Below are 6,000 nucleotides of genomic sequence, written 5' to 3'. Positions count from 1 at the left end.
GTACAAGGCAACAGATAGGCTACAGTCTTTAATTGTACACCAATATGTCCACCTAAAAGGCAGGTATACCTCATAAAGTGGCAAGTGAGTGTACCTCCAAGATAGTTGTTTCTAATGAAGTGGATAATAAGTGTGTACAGTTCTCATTCCCCTCTTAACAAGTCAAGCTGCATATCGTGGGAAATTTAACTAACCTTTCTGACAAAAGAAAATACCCTCAGACTGTTCTTCTATTTCCTATTGTTCCACTGTAGTTTTTTATCTTTTGAATCTCTATACCCTCCTTCTTATCTGCAAAACTGCAAAAGTTTTCTCATGCGTTCAGTCATTGTAGTGGTTCCTCTCTCGCCCCCTCGTGGTAAATTTTCCATCGGTATTGAATTTCTGGGCTAGTGCAGGGAAAACAAGCAGAAACAACGTGGGTAAATCATCAAAGCCTATTTTTAATGAAGGGGAAAATGTAAGAGTGCTATTAAATTGGAAACTTGACAGTTTAACCCTAAATTCGATTAGCACTGCACTTTCCCATACATCCACATAACACTTTCATAATTTTTCAGCTCTTTGGTACCATTTCTGTATTTCTTGCCAACTGAAGTAATACATCGTGGTTAGAGCTGTGTGTGCAATCCATAAGATACAGCTTCAGTAAAAAGCTGTATTATTTTCTGTATTTCTGTATTACTTCTTTGTACTGCTGTTTGACATTACCCTTATGCAGTAGATTAAAATACATTTCCAGCTGAAACTATTCAGCTGTAAATCATTATGCTCAAAACACAGCCTGTCAGCTATGTCAGATTTACAACCTCCGGAAAATCAAGTCAAACCTGATCTTTGATTCCAAGTAGTTCACCATACATCGAAGGACTGAAACGTGAAGACTGGAATTGTCCTTTTTGGGGTGGTTCCCCTTTCCATTTATAAACAGATACAATTATCACGAAAGGCTGATGACATTGCGTTTACATCAAGTGTAAATGTCCCTTTTTCACACTTGGAGCATTATATGTGTATAAATTAGCAAATTTCTCTAAGACTTTATGGGGAAATATAACAACATGTCGAAACGTATAACATGTCAGAGAAATCCAAAAAGGAGCATTCAGTTGTCGTCACAGATGAATTGCAGTGCAGCCACACTCAGCCCCTAAGTAATATTCTTTTTCCACTATATTGCCGTTTGACATTGGCCTCAATTTAGCAATGAATTGATTTCTTATTTAAAACACCTCGTGCCAGGTATGTCAGATATAGCCAGTGGAAAATCCAGTCAAACCACAGTATTTCATCATACACCAGAGGGCAGAAATGCGAGGACTTTCCATTTAGATGTCACTTTCCATTTATAAACAGAAATATTTAGCACGAAAGGATGTGTCACTTGTTGGTCATCGACGTTTTAATGTCAAAAGATCGTAAACAGGCACAGAGGTGGTTTTCAGTAGTAGTCTTCTTTATTGTTCAGTGATAATACAGCTTAAACAGGAGCAGAGAGGAGAGGAGAGAGAACTCTCCTGCACACTGTGCTCATGATGTTACCCATGATGTTACTGACAAAAGAAAACAATTTTTCTTGCAAAGATATACTCATGCTCCACAAGGCCTTTGACCCTGTCTGCCATAGACAGCAAATACCTTTACCTCATATCTGAGAGAAAATGAGTGATTTCTGGTCTTTGCTAGGTGTGAGGGTAAAGAATTTGTGAGGACAAAAGCATGTATTTATGTGTGCGTCTATTCTCTTGACCTCAGTACCACAGAGAACGTTCTGCTAGGCCCCACACACACACACATTTTCACAAAAGAAAAAGCGGATCTCTGAAAGCATCAAGAGAGGAGGGTTGAAGGACATCTTAGAACCATCTACACTGATGCGCTAAAAGATGAACCGATACTTATCCCTGCTGACACCCCACCAATCTTACCCCCAAAACCTCAATTTGACATCAGCCCTCCCAAGCTGAGTGAGGTGAGAGAGGCAGTGAAAAATGCAAGATCAGTATCTGTGCCAGGATCTAATGGTGTTCCGTGTTGTGTTTACAAGAATGCCCCGGATGTTCTCAATTTCCTCTGAAGAAATATTAGGGTTGTGCGGGAAAAGTAAATTATCCCAAATGCCTGGCGAATAGCGGGGGGAGTGATGATCCCAAAAGAAAAGAATTCATCCACCTTTAGTTTCATTAAATAAACCTCCTGAACACAGAAGGCAAGATCTTTTTCAGCGTGTAGATACAGAGACTTACAAAGTATCTGAAACAAAACTATTTCATCGATACTTTGATCCAAAACACTGGCATAGCAGGCCTCTCGGGATGCCTTGAACATACCAGCATCATATGGCATCAAATCCAGACTGCTAAGAAAGAAGGAAAGGATCTGCATGTCTTGTTCCTTGACTTGGCCAATGCCTATGGAACAGTTCCTCATTTCCAACTGTGGACGACTTTTGAATTCTTCCAGGTGCCTGCAACAATAACAAAGCTGGTAGGCACTACTTCCTAGATCTGCAGTTTTGTCTCACAACATCAGACTTCACCACAACTTTGCAACCACTGGAGGTAGGCATCATGGCAGGCTGCGCCATCTCCTCATTGGCCTTCACTATGGCAATAGAGCTCATAATCAGAGCCTCAAAATGGGTTGCGAAAGGAAAAATGCTACAATGTGGTCAGCTGTTACCACCGATACTAGCCTGTATGGATGATATAACAACACTGACGACAACTGGCCCCTGCACCAAGAGACTTCTGGAAATTTTTCATTAAAACATCAATCATATAGGCGAGGATGGAGATCAAGCCAAGTACGTGCAGAAGCATCTCCACTGTCAAAGGTCAAGTCACGGAACAAGGATTTCATATAGGTGGAACACCTGTCCTAACTGTTTCAGAAATGCTAGTGAAGAGCTTTGGCCGATGGTATGATGCAAAGATCAAGGACACCGAGCAGTTTGAACAACTCAAAAAGCATACCATCACATACATAGCTTGCATCAACATCACCTTGCTGCCAGAAAAACTCAAGCTGTGGTGCTTCCAGTTTGGCATACTCCCAAGACTCATGTGGCCTTTATTTATGAAATCCCCATCAACAAAGTGAAAAAGCTGGAAAGAGTAATCAGCGTACATGTGAAACAGTGACTTGAATTTCCACGATGCTTAAGTCCTATCAGACTGTATGGTAACAGCAAATTGGAATTACTAATCACAAGTCTTGTGGAAAAATTCAAATGCACCAAAGCAAGGCTGGTCATGACCCTCACTGAATCTGACGACACCGTTATTCGAACAGCAGCCACCCATGTGGCAACGGGGAGGACGTGGACCCCATCAGAAGCCATTCAGAGTGCTAAGTCTGCCCTTTGCTTCCAGGATGTGGTAGGCCAAGTCCAACATGAGAGAGCCGGTCTCAGCCTCATCCCACAAGTTCCTCAATGGCACAAGGCAACATCAGTACAGAGCAGATGGCTTGTTGTGGAGAAGGTGAGAACACAGGAGGCACAGCAACACGCCAGTGCTGTCTCAATGGCCAAAGCAAGGCCAATGGACTAACTGGGAGAGCTTAGAAAAGAGGAAACTTAGCTGGCGTGAAATCTGGGAGATAACAGGATCACGGCTAAGTTTTGTCATCGGAGCCACTTATAACCTCCTTCCCAGACCCCAGTACTGAGGGGGAACTGAGGGGGGGTGAACCAGGGACACCAGGTATCACTGTTGAGCCATCTGAAGACATTGTGGGTTTATCAATGAAACGTCAAATAAGGAGGATGCCCACCTGATGACCCCCATGACCCCCATTTCACCACTCCAATCCCACTGCCAACATCAAGAGAGACAACTTACCACAGGGATTGAAACATCAAGTCCTATTATCTCCACTTACATATAACGGTATGCAGGCAAGACCACACAGTATGGCCCTGATTCATCTTTGGTTGCCCATTGAACTTTAGTCAATATACAGTCATTCAGCTGCTGCTCTTATCTAGGCCTGCAGCAAATCAGGATAACTTTTTGTGACAGTGGTTTTGTACCTCTGGCACATTCTTCTTTAATATCTTGCTTTAGGACTCATTGGCAGAGAGGTATTATGCATCACGATTTTAACTTTACAGTTCTTTCCTCTAGGCTTTGAATCTACTGTTTACTGATGTTACACATAGATGTGTAGATTCATCGTTTCCTATGTCAGTTCAGTTGCAATTCAATTCTCAAACTGACAAGGTCCATTTGTCGAATCAGTGTAGTTGGCCTTTTCAATTTGGACCTACATAGTTCAATTATAACTGCCTAAAATGATTAAGGGCTCAGACACACTCTCTCAGTTTAAGTGTAGACTGAAAACTTGCCTATACATCCAAACATAGAGCTAATTTGCATAGACATAAGGGTAGAGGTGATGGGCCCTGGTCATAGAGTGTTTTCGTGAACTGGGGTGTTGGTGCTGTCTCCCCTCTATTCACATACGATCACTCAAGCTTGCTGACAATGGAATGGAGGGTTTAGACATTCAGGGTAAAGGCACTCACCTCTGTAAAGTTGCTTTGAGATCATTTAATTGTAAAAGATACTACACAAATAAACTTGAATTGAATTGAAAACCTGAAACCAGACATTGTACTAAACAACTTCACCAAAAGTACAACTAAAGTCTGTCTGTGAAACATTTGTAAGTTACACACTTTTGTGTAATTTATTTCACAGAAGCACCATCCTGTTTGTGAGAGGGGCAAGAAGACCGTAACCAAACTATCCAGCTTCAGCTATGTAGAATGAGGACATGTGCACTTCAGATACAGGAGCGTTCTGAGGTCAAGGGACTTTTCACTCTCTTGCTGATGTGTCATGACCTCCATCTCTCCTTTTAAGCCTTGCCTTATCAAATGCAAACTCAAACGCTGTTTCACGCAAACACCTTTTAATCGATCAAGATAATAATCATGTGGGTGCAGTATCTGAAGCAACCTACAAATGATGTAGGGACAGCGCTCTTTGAAAATCCCCTCAATTCTAATACAGCACCACATGCACATATGAAGCTTAATGTATCACTGAACACATTCAAAGACTGACACATGCATCTAAATCAGATTATTAAAGCCATAAATAAAAGACCTGACAGTATTTCTTAAGGATCATATTATTCACTTTCAGTTCTGCATTTTCTGTTATCTATACAGATCACAAGATTTGGGTAATATACTTTTCTGTTCTGCTAGTATATTCAGTTTTCCATGACTTAGTTGTGCAGGACTGAACCTGCCTGCCTTTGAGCGTATTCTCATCGTAATTTCCGTGCTAAATGATACCTGGAAGTATGATTTATTTTAGGAGAGGTTCCACTGGTCACAGATCAATCATCCTGATGTATATAAAATTGAAATGGATCTTGTAGGTTGCCATCGACCTGTTGTGTGAAATTACTTTCCCACAGGTACAAGCATCCTGAGACAGCCCTGCTGTAGAGAATAAATGCAGCTTGTATTGTTCACTGTGTGTGTATTTCACCACAGAGCTCCAGCTAGGCAAATGGGTTCAAGTTCAGTCTTGTGATCATCTCCAATTGATACATTCTTGTGTAACACACTGGGACAGATACCACTGCATTCTTTTACTGTGAACTGAATGTCTTGGAACAATATGAGCAACATGCTGATATGGACAAGACCTGGCGCACCGAAATGTTCACAAAATTATGCAGTTGCTGAATTTTTGAGTTACCACTTTCATAGCTTGTGTTTACCTGGCAGAAAGAACGGATTCAAAGACATCGTAGATGTACACTTTATTGTCATTTCAACCATATACAGCTAGTACACAGTGAGATGAAACAGCATTCCTCCAGGACCATGGTGCTACATAGAACAACACAGAGCCAAATGAGGCTACACAGAACTAACCGAGACTACACAGAACTAACTGAGAGTACACAGAACTAACGGAGAGTACACAGGCCTACGCAAGACTACATAAAGTGCACGTGTGCAAACATGTACAA

The sequence above is a fragment of the Chanos chanos genome, chromosome 5 (assembly GCF_902362185.1).
Source record: "Chanos chanos chromosome 5, fChaCha1.1, whole genome shotgun sequence".
Taxonomy (NCBI): Eukaryota; Metazoa; Chordata; class Actinopteri; order Gonorynchiformes; family Chanidae; genus Chanos; species Chanos chanos.
The sequence above is the reverse complement of the archived record's forward strand: the minus strand, read 5'-3'. Positions refer to the sequence as shown.